Source organism: Pleurodeles waltl, chromosome 1_2 (assembly GCF_031143425.1).
Source record: "Pleurodeles waltl isolate 20211129_DDA chromosome 1_2, aPleWal1.hap1.20221129, whole genome shotgun sequence".
Taxonomy (NCBI): domain Eukaryota; kingdom Metazoa; phylum Chordata; class Amphibia; order Caudata; family Salamandridae; genus Pleurodeles; species Pleurodeles waltl.
This window is the reverse complement of record NC_090437.1, coordinates 414,308,505-414,326,006: the sequence shown is the minus strand read 5'-3', so window position 1 is coordinate 414,326,006 and position 17,502 is coordinate 414,308,505. Positions and strand designations below refer to the sequence as shown.

At 46.2% G+C, this 17,502-nt stretch overlaps 1 long non-coding RNA gene across 1 annotated transcript in view; it reads right to left on the bottom strand.

Annotated features, from left to right (window-relative positions):
- LOC138300714 (uncharacterized) overlaps positions 1-10,830 on the bottom strand; it is a 168,916-nt gene extending 158,086 nt beyond the window's left edge. Inside the window, exons 1-2 of the long non-coding RNA XR_011204991.1 lie at positions 10,612-10,830; positions 6,882-6,957 (exon numbers count right to left, since the gene is read on the bottom strand). This is a non-coding gene — a long non-coding RNA (uncharacterized lncRNA). The remainder of the gene's footprint in view (positions 1-6,881; positions 6,958-10,611) is intronic.
- Positions 10,831-17,502: the final 6,672 nt, after the last annotated feature.

Genomic DNA, 17,502 nt, shown 5'->3' with positions numbered 1-17,502 from the left:
TGCCCTCTGCCTCTTTTCTCCTCCTTTTTCTTTAGTGTGCTGTTTTTGTGCCTTTTGCTTCTGCGCTTTCCTCTTTCTCTTTTCTACCCTTTTTTCTTTTAGTGTGCTGTCTCTGTGCCTTTTCGCTTTCTGCGCTGCCCTCTTCTTCTCCTCCTTTTTCCTCTCACTCCTCTCATTCTCTCTCTCTCCTCTCTCTTACTCTCCCCGCTGCTGCTGCCCCTCTCCTCTCTCGCATTCTCCCTGCCGCTGTGGCCCCCGTGGCCCTGCCCCCCTTTTTTGTGCCACTTCCGCTCCCACCTCCCAGCTGTCCTCTCCCCCCCTACTACTTATTGGCGCCAGCTGCACGGTAGGAAGAGCAACCTCACTGACCTGGTCAGTGAACTGCTCTGCCTCCGCATAGCTCCACCAGTAAGTGGAAACCCATCCTGACTTGAACTCTAACCTCGGCCTTTCATTCTCTCTCTCTCTCTCCTCTCTCACTCTCCCCACCGCTGCTGCCCCTGTGGCCCCGCCCCAAGCATCTCTCGCATTCTCCCAGCTGCTGCTGCCCCGCCCCCCTTTTTCATGCCGTTCTGGCCTCCCAGCTGTCCTCTCTTCCCCCCTCCCTATTTAATGGCAGCTGCACAGTTGGCGCGTCGAAGGCGTGCCTAAGGCAAGCCCATCTGCGCCTGCCCGCGACCAGCGCCAGGACCGCCGGACCTCTTACTTCCCACCGCTACACGCCAGCAGCACTCATCGCTCTCAACCCAGACACAACAACTGTAAGCAGGCATCACCAAGCAACACCAAGGGACCCTTCACCTGTCGCCACTGCAAATTCACCAGCCTCCATCACTCAAGCCCACCCCCGAGGACCCACAAAGCAGAACATAGCCTCAGATGCATCCTGATCAACATCCACAGGCACGCCATCAAACTCTGGAACCTCTTCGACACCACATCCCCGGACGTCGCCTTCCTCACAGAAACCTGGCTTAACCCCTCCTCGGCTCCAGACATCGCCATCCCTATCCCAGATCGCTACAAGATCATCCACAAGGACCGCACTAACCACACAGGGGGAGGCATCGCCAACGTCCACAAAGAGTCCCTACACCTCTCCACCAGCACCGAAGACTCCACAACCAACATGGAACTCTTCCACTTCCAGATTGGAACCAACTCTAACACCACTCTGCAGGGCACCCTTATCTACACACCGCCGGCCCCCACCCTCCATTATGCGACACCATTGCTGACCTCGCTTCCACTCACGCATTTGCTTCCAAGGACTACATCCTCCTAGGGGACCTCGACTTCCACCTGGAGAACCCCAATGACAACAATTCCACGATGCTGCTCCAAAACCTCGCCAACCTCGGACTCAAGCAACTCATCACCTCGCTCACCCACTCCGCCGGACACACACTCGACCCGTTCTTCACCGCCAGCCACCATATCTCCATTAGTCAATGGACTGACCACCATTGCATCCACTTCATCTTCAGCAAAACCCCCGCCCGACACCTCGCACACCTACCCCCTGCAGGAACTGGAACAAGATCACCAAGGACCAGCTTCTCACCGGCCTCAACAACTCACCACCCCTAGACATCCTCAACACCAACACAGCTACCCAAGACCTCACCAACTGAATCTCAGACTACACCAACACCTTAGCACCCATCCACAAACCCTCCAACAGACGCACATCAATGAAAGCCAATTGGTTCACCCCGACCTCCAGGAGTCCAAACAAAACTGCAGATGCCTTAAAAGGAAATGGCGCAACGACAAGACCCCCACCAACCACGAAGCCTTCAAAAAAGCCATAAACACACACCACCAACTCATCAGGACCACCAAGAGAAACTTCTTCCAGGAACACATCAACAACAAGGCACACAACAGCAAAGAACTCTTCGTGATCATCAGGGAACTGACCAACCCCAGAGCAAACTCCACGGATTTCATCCCCTCACAAGAACTCTGCAATAGCCTCTCCACCTACTTCCACCGCAAGATAGCAGACATCTACAACAGCTTCCCGACCCAGGGCCTTCTCACACCCACCACCCGCATATCCACCACCGAAGCTCCTCCAAACCCCCACCACCTACTCTGCAGGGCCAACATCTCTGACAAAGAAACACTCAACATCATAAACTCCATCCACTCCGGCTCCCCCTCCGATCTCTGCCCCCACCACATCTTCAACAAAGCAAGCAGCACCATCGCACTCAAACTCCGGCACATCATCAACTGCTCCTTCAAAGCCGCCACCTTCCCAAAAATCTGGAAACACGCAAAAATCAAGCCCTTACTGAAGAAACCCACCGCAGACCCAGAAGAACTCAATAACTTCTGGCCCATCTCTCTGCTACCCTTCCCAGCTACGGTCATTGAAAAGGCTGTCAACAGACAACTCACCAGACACATCGAACTCAACAACATCCTGGACCCCTCACAGTCAGGCTTCCTGAGCAACCACAGCACCGAAACCGCCCTCCTCGCGGCCACAGACACCATCTGCATCCTCCTAGACAGGGGTGAGACTGTGGCTCTCATCCTCTTTGACCTGTCCGCCACCTATAACACCATCTCCCACAGCACGCTACAGACTCGTCTCCACGACGCTGGCATCCGAGACAAAACACTAGAAGAGTCCGACTCCCCCCCACTTCTACTCAGAGGCCACCAAGATCATCTGTGGTGTCTGGCAAGGCTCCTCTCTGAGCCCCACTCTCTTCAACCTCAACATTTCCCCCCTAGCCACCATTGCCAGACACCACGCATTCAACATCGTCTCAGACGCCAACGACACTCAGCTAATCATCTCCCTCACCAACAATCTGCGCACAGCCAAAAACCAACTTTGGCCAAAACCAACTACAACGGAATGAGGGCAGTCGCTGCCTGGATGAAGGAGAGCTGCCTCAAGCTTAACACTGAGAAAAGAGAAATCCTCGTCATCTGCATCCCCTCCTGGTGGCCCACTGCCCTCAGAAGAGCTCTGACCCCCACCAACCACGCCCGCAACCTCGGCTTCATCCTGGACTCAGCACTCTTGATGAACCGCCAAGTTAGCGCAGTCTCCTCTGCCTGCTTCAACACCATGCGCATGCTCCGGAAGATCTTCAAACGGATCCCAACCGAATGCAAAAGAACAGTCACCCATGCTCTCGTCAGCAGCCGCCTAGACTACAGCAACGCTCTCTACGCCGGAACCACCACCAAGGTACAGAAAAGACTGCAACGCATCCAGAACGCCTCCGCCAATATCATCATGAACATCCCCAAACACAGCCACACCTACACTCTACTGAGAGACCTGCACTGGCTCCCAATAGACAAGAGAATCATATTCTTCTCACACTTGCCTACAAAGCCTTCCACAATGCCAGACCAGAATACCTCAACCAAAGACTCCACTTCTACACACCCACCAGACAGCTACGCTCCGTCGACCTTGCACACGCTGTCGTCCCACGCGTCCGGAAGGCCACAGCCGGAGAAAGATCCTTCTCCCACCTAGCCGTCAAGACCTGGAATTCCATTCCCATCCACCTCAGAAGATCTCAAAACTTGGCTTTTTACCTGGCCCCCTCTGTTCATCGACAGCCTCTTACTTACTGCCCCCCAGCGCCCTGAGACCCTAGCGGGTGACTAATCGTGCTTTACAAGTTTTATGATTGATTGACTGATTGATCACAATGGGACAATTACAGATGAGGCAGTTTTCGATTGATCTCTTTTCTACTATAGAATCTATTTAAAATGGACTTCTCGATCACTCTCTGATTTTCCAACCTATTCCCAGTTGGAAATAAGTGTTTTCACTTATACTGGTTGGTTGTCACCATTGGGCACCACTGGCATTCAAGCCTTTTGTCACATATTGGGTGTTTGTTTGATTCAGGGTGCATACCTCTGTCACCTATGCACTTTTGGTAAATTATTATATAACTATTCTCACCAGCTATCCAATCTTGTTTGGTGCTTGGTCTTTCTAGTCCTTTTAAACATATGTGCAGATGTAATATTAAATAGGTCAATCTGTTTACTATTATTTTACTCCCTTAGGGGGTCATTGCTTTGCTTCAATTTAACTTCAAGTCCTGATGATGGTCTCAGAGGTGGTTGAAGCAGAGACTGAAATGTAAACGCATGACCCAACTCAATTATCAAACTTCCTGTTAGACCTGTCAGCTCTTGGCGTAGTTTCCCCTATCTTTTTGGCTTCTGACCTCCTGGTTTGATCCTGTGCTGACCTTTGTTTTTTGCTGTCTTTGCTGGCTTTAGGACTCTGGGCACTTTACCACTGCCGAACAATGCTAAAATGCCAGTGCTCCCTGTCTAAATGGTGTTAGTGAATGGTTTATCCATGACTGGCATATTTGATTTACTAGTAAGTCAAATGCTACTAGTGGGCCTGCAGCACTGACTGTGCCACCCACATGAGTAGCCCTGTAAATATGTCTCAGACCTGCCACTGCAGTGCCTGTGGTAGATTTTAACTGCCAGTTCGACCTGCCAAGTGCACCCACTCGCCAGGCCCAAACCTTCCCCTTTACTACATGTAAGTCGCCCCTAAGGTAGACCCAAGGCAGCCCCATAGGCAGGGTGCAGTGTATTTAAAAGGTAGGACATGTACTAGTGCATTTTTCATGTCCTGATAGTGAAATACTGCTAGATTCGGTTTTCACTATTGCAAGGCCTACCTCTCCCATAGGTTAACATGGGGATTGCCTTGAAATACCTTTTAAGTGTAATTTCCCATTGGGAGCAGATATCGATATCTTTTAGTGAAGTTGGTTTTTAAGTTGTAAGTTTGAAAATGTCCCTTTTAGAAAGTGGGCATTTTCTTGCTTAACCATTCTGTGCCTCTGCCTGGCTGTGGAATACATGTCAGGATGACATTTGGGCTGTTTGTGAATTCACTCTAGACAGTCACACAAAGGTAGCTGAGGTGTGTCCTGCATAACCTGATGGGTCTTCCTGGGCTAGAGTGGCGGGAGGAGCTGACACTTGTACCTGAATAGGACTGTGCCTGTCCTTCGCAAAGCAGTCTCCAACCCCCTGGTGTGTGTCGGGGGCCAGGGCAGGGAAAGCAGGGTTTTGTGCACCATAAGGACTTTCCTTTGAAGTTTACCTACTTCAAAGGCAGAAATGAGTAGAAGTATTGGGCCTCTGAGACCACAACTTCAGAACACTTCTGGACTGGGGACATTCTGCCAGGAAGAAGAGCTAGATGCCGTAGGAGGGACTGCCACTCTGCCTGTTGCTTTGCTGTGCTGTGCTGGCCTGCTGTTTTCTGCTTTTGTCCTGGGAGTGGAAGGACTGGACTTTCCTTTCTACATCCTGCTTTCCAAGGTTCTCCAAGGGCTTGAACTGAGCCTTCCTCCTGTTAGAGGTCTTAGGGACATCAAAGACTTCATCTGCCCTGACTCACCAAGAGTTGCCAAATCCAGTTCCTGGGCCCTTGGGAGTGACAAGTACAGTGATTCCAGAGCGACTTCGGAACCAGCTCCGCAGTCCGACTGCGCTGCTGCCTCCACCGGAGCCATGATCCCTGCTGAATGCAACGACCACAACCGATGCTACAGGCCCAACGCTGCTACAGTGCCTCAGAAGTCCTGCAACAGTGTGAGTCCTGAGTGCCATTTCCCCGACGTCCGGAGCACCAAAATCCGACTCAGCCACAGCACCAGTGGCCCTGTGGTGTGATCACGAGACCATGAAGTCGACGCCTCGCGTCATGACCTGCTGGATCCATTGACCCCGCAGGAACATAAGGAACTGACGCCTCACTGCATCACCTCCCCTGCAGCCATAAGGAACCGACACCTCATCTTTCCGGTAGAAGTAAGGAACCGACGCCGCCTCAGCCCCAGCAACGCACACCTCCCCAACTCTGTGCAATGTCTTTGCTTCCTCATCATTTTCAAAGGTACTATGCCTGGGGTCTGTGCAACTCCGTGACCGGCCCGCACTCTCTTGCGAGTGGTGTCAGACTGTTGGGAACGACTCGGTCAATGACGTTGTGATAACCCCAGTTGGAGCTATGGTGTTTCTAAGCGCTTCACTGAGATTTAATCTTTAAAAATGTGTATCTTTGCTTGCATATGTTTGATTTTTGTTGTTTTTTTTTTTTTTCTATTCAGATTAATATTGGCTATTTTTCTAAACTGGTGCGGAGTACTTTTGTGGTGTTTTCACTGTGTTACTGTGTGTGGGTTCAAATACTTTACACATTGCCTCAGAGATGAGCCTGATTGCTCATGCTAAACTACCAAGGGGTGAGAAGGGGTTATCTTAGCTGTGCGGCTCCCTTACCCTGACTAGAGTGAGGATCCCTACTTGAACAGGGTGCATACCACTGTCAACTAGAGACCCCATTTCTAACACTTCAATATACTGTGAGAAGTATATCTCACTAGATCTCCACGAGCGGTTCATTGACACATAGACATATGTTATAAAACGACTTTGTCTATCATTTAAATCTTCACAATGTCTATGTGTTTTGAAGATATGGTTGATGTAACCCTGAGTATCATAATTTGAATGTGCCCTGTATTTACAATACAATTTTGTTTGCTTTTTACACCTGCTTTTTGCATTTGTTTCATTTGTTTGATTCGGGTATCACAAAGTGCAGTACTTTAATATAGACGTAACTATCAGTGGACATCTTGAGATTTATTTGTTAATCAACCAGAGAATATTGATTTAACTAAATCCCTTGTTGGCATCTCTTCCATTTAATATTTATACCCAAGCCTACAAGAGCATATTGGGTTGTCCTTTTTGGTTATTATTAGTTTGCTAGGTGGCACCTATTGTGAGTGAAAAAAACGCATCCTGTCCCCACAATTATGTGTTGGTTGTATTATTTTTACCTGCAATACTAGGTCTGCATTGTACTGGTTGGCCATTTGATATCCTCCTCAACCGTGTCTGCCGCGGCCTCCTGTGCTGTGGATGAGACAAAGGTTCCTCATTAATTTTCTAACCAACCTCCTCCTCTGCAGTTCGAGAAACCCATCTGGGAACTTTGGAAATAGGATAGCCTGATGATTGTCCCTATAATGTCTGGCCCTTCCCAAAAGGACAGATTGAAAGGCTTTTCAAAAGATAATTGAGCAATATCTAGGGCAGTAAACTTATTCACAAATTTCACAAAATCTTTAACAAAAGGGTTGCTAAATAAAAGGCTGTTGGCCATCTGACCCCCCTCCACCACCATTGCCAGCTCATTGAGCTTTCAATCTATATGTATAAGTATTCACCATTTTTAAATTTTTGCTAAAGAAACGGAGAGATCCAACAACTTATGTTGACAGGCACTCCAGGACATGTCAGTTTCATTTTTAAGAGTTATTGGGAACTTTTCTAGAAATGTCATGCTGGAAATTTACAAAAGCAGATTTTATTTGTTTTATATATATATATATATATATATCTTTCCCCAACACCACTATAAAATATAAAAAAAATAAATTTTCCTTTACAACCCCGGGAAGGCGCTTACAACTTACTTTCAGGATTAACTTTTTTACTTTGTTACATTTTTGCTTACAAGGGTATCTTCCATTGACTTTTTATTCCTTCTATAAATCCCTCCCACCTGCCTATTAATCCTAGAATGTCTACAGCTGATTCTGATGTAAGGCCTGCATAAATATTTTGATCAGCAGGTGAAAATGCCCACTGACTCTGATTCGGTATGTTCAGTGCACAAAAACCTCTGTGAATCGGGCGAATATGTTTTCCTTTTACTAAAAAATGGTCAGCTATTTATTTTTTAAAAAATCACGTTCAATGGCATAAACATTTGGAGCACCCTTCATTGTGACTAGGAAATTAGAAGTCAGAATGCAGCTGCAAAAACTCTTCATAACATTAATAACCGTACTCACATTTCACTCTTAAAGGGGCATATTTATACTCTGTTTGCACCGAATTAGCATCATTTTTTAAACTCTAATTCGGTGCAAAACTAACTCCATCTTTATGCTTTGGCACTAGACTCGTCTAGTGCCAAATTTATGGAGTTAAAGTCATTTTTGGGACGTGGAAACCTACCTTGCTTTAATGAGATGCAAGGTAGGGTTTCCCGTGCAAAAAATGACTCTATGACCTTAACGCCATATTTATACTCCTGTGCAAAAATGGTGCACTGGAGGGAGGAGGGGTCAAAAAATGGGGCAAAGGTTGATTTGCCCCATTTTTTTATGCCTGGGTCAGGGCAGGCGTTAGGTGACCTGTGAGCCTATTTCCATGGTGGAACACCACGGAATAAGCCCACAGGTGCCCTCCCCAGGCCCCAGGGACACCCCCTCGCACACCAGAGGGACAGCAGAGGATGGGGGACCCCATCCCAGGTACGTACAGGTAAGTATTTTATTTTATTTTTTAAAGTGCCATAGGGAGCCCTGAAATGGGCCCGTACATGGCACAGAGTGCAATGGCGATGCCCAGGGGACCCTTGTCGCCTGTGCTGGCCACTGGGGTGGTGGGCATGACTCCTGCCTTTTCTAAGGCAGGAGTCATGTGGCATGGTAGGTTTAGCACCATAAAATGACGCTAGTCTGGTTAGAATAATTTTTTTTTTTTTTTACTCTAACCTGCCTAACGTCATTTTTTGGTGCAAAACCCCCTTCTTCCATACCTCCAGCCCCCCCGACTAACATCATTTTTGGTGACGCTAGCCTACTCTTTGCACCGGCTTGCACCATTCCATAAATATGGTGCCCGGCTGGTGCACAGAAATGGTGCATGCCGGTGCTTAACCTTTCAGTGCAAAACTGCATTAGAGCAGTTTTGCATCAAAAAGTATAAATCAGGGCCCAAGTCTCTACACTGGCTTCCTGCGGCTAGATGATTCACTCAACAAAATACAATCTGCATAGCTCACATGCTATTTTCAGCTCCGAGAGTCTCCTCCTTCATAGCAACTCTGTTCCTGCCACCAACCTGAGTTTTCCAATCTAGACTGGCTCTCCCCTTGACCTCACAGCTCGTTCTAATAAATCCCACACTGGGGAAAACTTCTTAGCTGGAATGACCAAGCTATTGAGCCCACTCCTGCGAGAAAATAATGGAGCATATTTACAAGGAATGAGCATAGGGCAGCGCAGCAAGCCTTTCTGCTCTGCCGCCCTACGCCAATTTGAAAGGGCAGAAATGTACCGTATTTACAAAATACCATGCATTTCTGTCCTTTCCCCCTGTGCTGGCACACAAATTGCTGGAGTAAGGGTGTCTGTGTTTTTGGCAGGATTATTCTTGGCAGGATGGTGTTCCTTCCTCCACTAACACAATCCCGGGAGGCATTTTCCTCTTTCTATGTGTACTGCAGAATGCAGCACACATAGAAAAGGAAACAATAAGTAGAAATTAAGATATTTTCCCTCGTTGGTCCTGCCCTGGGAAGACGTACAATTTTGACGCATTCCCAGGTTCACATATTCTTTTAAATCTGGAAATGTGTCAAAACTCATGGTTTTCACACGGGAAAACCCACCACAATGCCAATGGAACTCCTCCCTGATGCAGTGTGAGGCAGCGCAGTGACTTGCGCTGCCTTGCCTAACACCATATCCACAAGGCCACGAAAAGTCACACAAATTGGCTTTGCATGGCCTTATAGATGTAAGACTGCACTATGCCCCGTCAGTGTGTCACAAAAAGTGATGCAACGGTGGCGCAGGGGGCTTGTGAATATGCCCCAGTGTATTACAACCATCTTGATTTCGGGATAGCATTACACATCTGACCCTTCCAATGCACATAACTATAATTACGTCCTAAATAAAAGGGTTAGTGTCCACATGTGCAAATGCATCTATTCTCACACGATTCCATAATATCTTATGTTTGTGTGTAGAGCTGCAGCAGCGCCAGAATTAGAACCCATCCATGAACCTTATGTACCAAACCTAGCACCTCCCAAATTGATAGGGCCCCTGGAATTATACGGCAGTGTTGACTAAATTTTGCAGCAACAAAGGCAAAGTGTGCGGTGTAACACGGCACAGTTTGTGATAGTATTACTTCATAATTTTGTCATTTTTACAGGTTAACATTATATGGGCCTAAATTTCACCTCACTGGTGTCAGTTTAAAGCCCAAATACAACAATAAGCAAAAAAGGTGACAGTCATTCTTTGTAAAAGACCTTCCACTGCACGTGTCACTGCGTTTTTAGTTAACTTTTAACTATGCTTTAGTTAATGCTTTATGTTTTAGTTAACTTTTAACTTTGAGCTAGAAAAAACATATTTTTAATTAAACGATACATGTTACGTAACACTGATGGATTATGTGGCAAATACGACAAATCCATAGTTATGTCGGAAACAAATCCATTTTTATGTGTGAAACACCATAGTCGCAAAAGCGCATAATTCCAGCGGCCCTGCATATGGCTCTAGCTGTAACCAGCATTCTGTCCAACCATGCACTCCGTAAGGACGCCAAGAACCCCCTGCAAATCAGAGCGCCTTACACCACCATATGAAGCCCTACATCAATACTAGAGTACAGTACACATGAATCATAACATGGATGTATGAATGGTCACACATTTTTTAAATATAAATTAGCCTACAGAAAGAAAACGCTTACGCGCTTGGGTGGATGGACTGCTCTGCTTGCCTTTCACAGGGAAGGTTACAGTCAGCGCCGGATGTTTGGAACAGCAGTAAAATCTCCCACCCTGCTGCTTTCTAGCACCACCGGACCAATCTTCACTTTAATTCCCTAATTTGGACACTTCGCAACATAGTACGAAGCATCATCTCGATATTTCTGTTCGTTGTTGCAGAATTCAGTTGAGTCGTCTATTAGTTTCGCAAGTTTTTTTATTGCGTTCCAAAAAAGTAGAAAATAATGGCTACTGAACTAAAAACCGAGGTGAAGTAACTTCAGCAAAACTTGCAGAAGGTCATCTTAATGCCATCTGAGGACACGAAGGGGAAGGGTGTTTTACTACGTTTTTGTAAGCCACTCATTTCTCTGGCGTGTTCTGAATGCCTGGCGCATGCCCTCCGGTTCCACTTTTTTGTAATAAGCTTTCTGGCAGCCCTGAACTGAAACAACTCACTTTGACCAGCATCCGCTTGCTTCCCACTTCGCCTTAACCCCTTTTCTGCCTTTTATTTTTTAGGTCCAGCATACCAGCGCGCATGCGCTGCTTTTCAGACTTCTTGGTGTGTATCTGGGCTTTTAACAACGCCCACCTCACGCCCATCACCATCACTCGTTTGTGGGCTTGCCCTTCAAAAATCCTTTGATGACATTGGTAAATGGTTTACCTTTGTCCCTCCTTGGAGAGGTTTTGTTACCCCCTTGGCTATCTTCCCTGTTACATGGCTAAATGCACTTTTGGGATAAGTTTGACTGCGAGGAACTTATTTTTCCTTTTGTGTCTCTCTTATCGCTGATGCTCATGGCGGCCAGGGCGCTGTGATTCAGTTCGCTAATGCGAAACTGTTGAACTTTTGATTTTCAAGTTATGTGGCAAGAAAAGTCCGGTTAGGAGTTTACAATGCTAATAGCTCTAACTCGAGCAAATGCGAGAGCCATTGCATTGTAAATGGTTGTTTAATTGTGCTCTTTCCTTGGGCTTCTCATCAAACACAAGAATGTGTTCCACTGCTTTACTCAAATAAATGTAACCGAGAGGGAGGCTGTCTCCAGAGACATATTCTGGCTTTCTTCCAAGGCTCTGACGTTTACTGGAAGGCATGTGCAATAGAAACAGAGCCAAGCAGAACAAAATGTACAACCGGAGGTGCTTTCCAGCTTGGGAGCCTGGGACTGCATCACAAAAGATTTTGACAGGGCAATATAATTTCCTTAATGGTGAATAAGGCAGCGTTTACTTAGAACACCTTTACTCACTGTTAAACAAAAGCAGGTTTCTGAAGATGGCAATGTTTAAGAAGAATGTTTGTGCATATTTTATTGTGATGGTGTTTTGGTGATTTTTCTGAAGCTGTGTTTTGTGTTGCGTTATGCAGTGTGTTGTATTGAACTGTGGTTGCCTTGTGTTCTATTTTGACTGTTTTGTGTGCCCTTTTATGTTATAACTGTGTTGGTACTAAAGGTGGGCGATCCACTGAAAGCTGACTCGAGCCTGAAACCTGGCTCTCGACCAGCTTGAAGTCCTGTTAGAATCTCGAGCCTAAACGAGCTAAACGTTCAAGTAGCTTCTGCCTGCCCTCTTTCTTCCCTCCCGGGTGTGGTGTTACAGCTGCAGACAGCGCTGGGAAACAATGTTCGAGTCTTGCCTTCTACTCAACATCTTGTGATTCTGGGCTAATCACTTAGGGTCTGATTTACATGTTGGTGGTAACGGTCCCACCGTCAACTTTTCGATGGGAAACCTGCCCGCCGCCGTGACTGTCCTCCTGCCGTATTTAGATGTCAGTGGGAGCATAGGCGAAAGACCACCAAAAGTCCTCCCTCCCCGCCAAGAATCTTTTCCTGCTTCGATGGTGCCAAAGGCAAAAGGGCCAGTGGTGGGCCTCCTGCCCCTTTTACAGCCGAGCCAATCACAATGTGCAGTGCCGCCAACGCAACTGTGGCGGCTAAGCCTCCACACCTGAGTTGGCATATTGGCAGATATATAAACACCAAACTCGCCATTTGAATGCTTTCCACGTATCCTTTCACCATGAACCTGCTGCTACCAGTTCTCCCATTGTTCCTGGGCCAGGTCCAAGATGGAAATCAACCCTGTCATCACTGGAAAAGAAGGTAAGTCACAGGCATTCCTGTTACCCTCAGAGATGTAGCTGCATAGTGACACTGGACTTGTGTATGGCTCAATAATTTCTGTAAATACCACCATACTGTTGCACGGTGCTGAAGTGTGTAATGTAGAAGCCTGAACATGTATCAGAACAGGCCTCGAGATATAGGTAGCACCCACCAATTTTGTATGCAGTGCCTACATGGCAATGGACACCCACAAAAAATCTCCACAATCACAAATAGAAATGTGTCTGTAAAGGTTTGTGCAAAAATGTACCCAAAAGATCTTAAGTATCAACTGTAACGGTATCCCCAATTTGAACCAAACAATCCCCTGATATTGTAGCAATTACACTAGAACATGCTACAGGTGGGAGTACACAGAATGTAACACAATTTTCACTGGTGACCTGAAAAAATTTCAGAGATGTATGAAGGTCTCATGTCCCCTTGGTGTGTGCAATATATCACAAATTTAGGATGCAATTCAACTGTAAAGTGTTGGGCCATCTGTGTAATGCATATATGCATATTATCGACACATCATGTCAAAATAAACACACATGCATTTTCCACTCACAAAAACAGAAACAGATATCCTTTTGGTTTAAGTGTTCAGTAACAACACGAATGCCTGCACCAAAATTAATATGTCCATCACTAATGTATGCATTTAAACAAAACAACTAAAACATACAACTTGTGTTTGTCACTGTCACAAATAAGATTAAGTGCATAGCTCATATATACGCAGAAATAACATCATCAGCAAACAATTAGTAACAATTGAATAATAATGCCAGGGCAAAGGTATTCTCAAAATATAATACTTTATACAATGATGAGTTAAGTCACTCAATGGTATGTCATAAGTCTATTCAATGTGGAAAATGAATGTCACAGCCCATGAAACCAAAATAGCTTTTAGGCTCATCAATTACCTCCTAAATTCACTGCCAGAATAAACCTCCTCTGGAAGGGGCATCTGTGGGGCAGATAGCAGGCACCTCAATGATTTTAGTGTAGGGGTGGGTCCTTGGGTTTGGGAGGGATGGGTTTGGGTTTGGGAGGGTGGGCTTAGTAGGGGAGGTTTGGGATTTGGATTTGGAAGGGGTCAGTGTGGGTGTTTGTGTTGTGTGTGTGGATGTGTCTGTTGTGGTGTTTGTTGCTGTGGTGTCTGTGAGTGTGCTGGTGCATGCTTGTGTGGTGGGTGTGATGACTGGGGGTGTGCTTGTGGTATGTGTGGGTGTTGCTGTAGTAGTGGGTGTTGTGTCTGAGGGTGTGCTGGTGGGGGTGTGCCTGTGTAGAGGTGTGTGTACTGACTGGGGGTGTGACTGTGTTGGTGGTGGTGTGTGTGTGTGATGTCTGCATGCTTATATTTTTTGATGTGTCTTTATTGGGATGTGCTGCTTGTGGGTGTTGTGGGTGTGTGTATATGTTTGTGTGTGCTTTGGACAGGGCTGGATGGCACTCATTAGTGCTGTCTAATCTACATCGATTGTCCGTAAAAGACCAACTACCTATCCATTGAGAACAGCCTGAGACTTCGGCGCAGGGGTGCCTGCAGAAAAGGTGATGCTGCCACTTTTAGGGGGGTGGCTATGGCCAAGTGGGGAGGTGAGGGGAGCAAGAGGGAGGGTGGAGAATGGAATGCGGGGGATGGATGAAGACACAGGTTTCACAGTCTCTCCATTTTCCACCCCTACTAAGGACTGGTCTACATTGGAGGCCTCCAAGGAATATGGCGAATCACTTGTGGCCTCCTGGACAGTCCCCTAACCCTCTGTGCCACTGGGCCCCTCAGTGTCTGTGGTGTCCACACCCAATACCCAGTGACCAGCTTCATCCCCACCGATGAGGCTGCTGTCACCTTTGCCTTGCCCATTTGATGGTGAAACAAATGATACAACAGTTATAGTGTATCTGTGAGAATACAATTGGACATCAATGTACATCACACAGCATTTGCAACAAATTCAGTTATCCTCTCTCTCAGCTCCCATATTATGTTTGCCTTTGTCACTTATACTCGTGTAGTTCACTCCAATGCAAAGAGTTCCAACAGCACGAGTAAACACATAGGCCTGGCTACTTCTCTGAACCACTGCAGTACAGAGCTATAGTTGGTTGCCTTCTCCCAAAGGGTATGTTTTTGTGGATGGAAATTGTTTTCCCAAAATGGGACACCACATGCAATTTTCCCTTTCAGTATCACATTGCTCTCCATCATCATTTTATCCTTTGGGCAGGGCTAAGGACACAAAAATGTTGTCTGTGGGACATACAACTCTCTCACCAATGTGAATACATTCCTGTCAGTTACTTACAGTACAGTTTGGCTTAGAAATTTACATTGGCAATCACAGACTGGCTTACATGCACACTTGTGAAGGACTCAGGTCCACTAGCTACTGTCCACATAACGTATCATAAGTTTGCTGGATTTCAAACATGAGTCAGATAAGGAATGATGCCACTGTACAAAGAATATCAAAACATTTGGTGCAGATGCACATACTCACATTATCATAGCACCAACTTAGCGATGTCAAGTCTGATCAATAGTTGCTTTAAATTTATGCAGTTTGCCACAGTCACCAGTAATAAAGCCTACATTCACTATTGACATTTGTGATGTACCATCACACCTAACCTGATGATAATATGGAGCCTGTTTTGTGAAAGCATCGATCATGTCATTTTAAAAATGCTGGCAATCCCTTTATTTGCATGCAGCCATGTGTCTGCCTACAACAGTACTTGCCTTGTGAGGAGAAATCTAATGGCATGCTAAAGCACAAAGCAATACACCACACACAGCATTAAACAGTTTCTGATCAACCTGCTCCTCCAAAAACCATGGATGTGTGTCTTCCTCAATGCTGATGGCATACATCATAGCCGGAAAGTAATGAAGTCAAACCACAACAGTATCTACAGATAATTACTTACTCCCTTGTTGCTGCTGTTGGGCCCTCAACTGCTCATCAAGCTCATGTTAAGCCACCACAAGGATGCAGGCCATTAGGGGGGGGTTTGGGTGTGGTGCACCCATCTGGATCACTGGGAGGATTGCCCGACTTGGCTCTCGGCTGATTTTCTGGTAGCCCGAAGCGGTTCCTCCCACCTCTTCTAACAGTGTAGGCTACGCCACTTGTAGAATCCCAGGGTTTGCACCTTCTTCGCGGTAGCCTTTCGGACATCCCACTTCTAATGGGTGTTGACCTGCATAGATGACATAAAAAAACAGGAAAAGACAATTCAGTGTCACTGTTGGGCAGTGCTGCTGTGACATCACTGTTCGTAAATTCACATGTACATTCATAAAAAGGTACAAGATTGTTGTGCCATAAAACTGCTATAGGTAGAGTGAAAATACTGATTTGCAGTGATCTTTGTACACCGTCAACACTTACTAACTTCCCATGTTACTAATCAGACCTACAACATCATCTTGGCCGGAACTATGCAACCAATCCTGTTGTGAGAGCCACCCCTGTTCACTCACAATCATTGTGAGCTACTAAATGCCAAACAACCTGTACAATCCTTGCACATAATCATGCTCACAGCAACATTGGCTTCCTGCCTAAACTTCCAAGAGTCAGAACCCATGGTCTGCATCACATACAGTTACGGAGGCAAGCTATGAGTGCTGCTATGTGTCAATGAGAGCAAGGATTTGTGGGTTGTTTGAACAAGTGTGATTTCTAATGGAACAGACTAGGATGAATGATGGTGAGCCAGTGTCATCTGAACTTGCTGCACCTGAAATAAGTCTATCTATATGTGGCTCTATGACAGATTTAAACCATACAGAGAAAACTGATACACAATATGTGCTAGAATCCCACAACAGTAGAAAATCAGACAACTTCAGACCCTCCACATTTTTCACTCAACATAACTGTCATTTCATCATTGGCTGTATGTTGTCAGTCATACTACTGGTACACTGTCTACTGGCCACTGGTAGCCAGTGGCCTGCAGTTTGAGTGATTAAATTGGATTTGTGTGTTACATGGACACACTTTCCAGAATTTACTGTTGGGTGACTTAACATTGACATGCACAGACATTTCAGACATTGGTCACGAAAATATGTCCCAGCTACATGATTTTGTCAACTCCAAGCACAACACCACCCACATTACCAAAAAGGAACCACATACTCTGTGAATCCGAAAGGAAGAGGTTGCTCAGTCACACATTCCCTTTTCAGACATGTACCTGTTCCCCTGGGGTCCCATAGAGTTGGCTGTAAAGGGACAGAACCTCCTGGAGGACAGCTCCAGGCCCTCAGGGAGAGGGCAGCAACCCTGTCACCTTCTTTGCTCAGAATCCTGCCTCCCAGAGGTCAGTAACAACAGCAAAAAAGAGGAGACTTGATGGCTGCAGTTTTAAGAGGCAAGAAAGTGTTTTTTCACAATCCAGCAGCAGAGGTGTGGGTATGGCTGTAGATTTTATTGTTTCAAGGAATAACTAGGCTTTAGGCTTTTCAAGGGTTTTCAACTGTCTTTATTCAGTCTTACTCTACTTTCCAAGTTCTCAAGTTTCTTTGATATATTTTTTTCTCCTTTTCACCTCACTCTGTCCACTCTCACAGTTTTTATTTCTGTTTGCCCTACGTGGAGACAGTGGTGACTAGGGTGCCCTCGGACCAATAACAGAGGAGAATACGTCAGGTAAGTGTGTTTTTGTTATGGGGTTAAGGGTAGGGTAGTGCTCCAAGGAGGAGGGTTTTAGGAGGTGTCCACT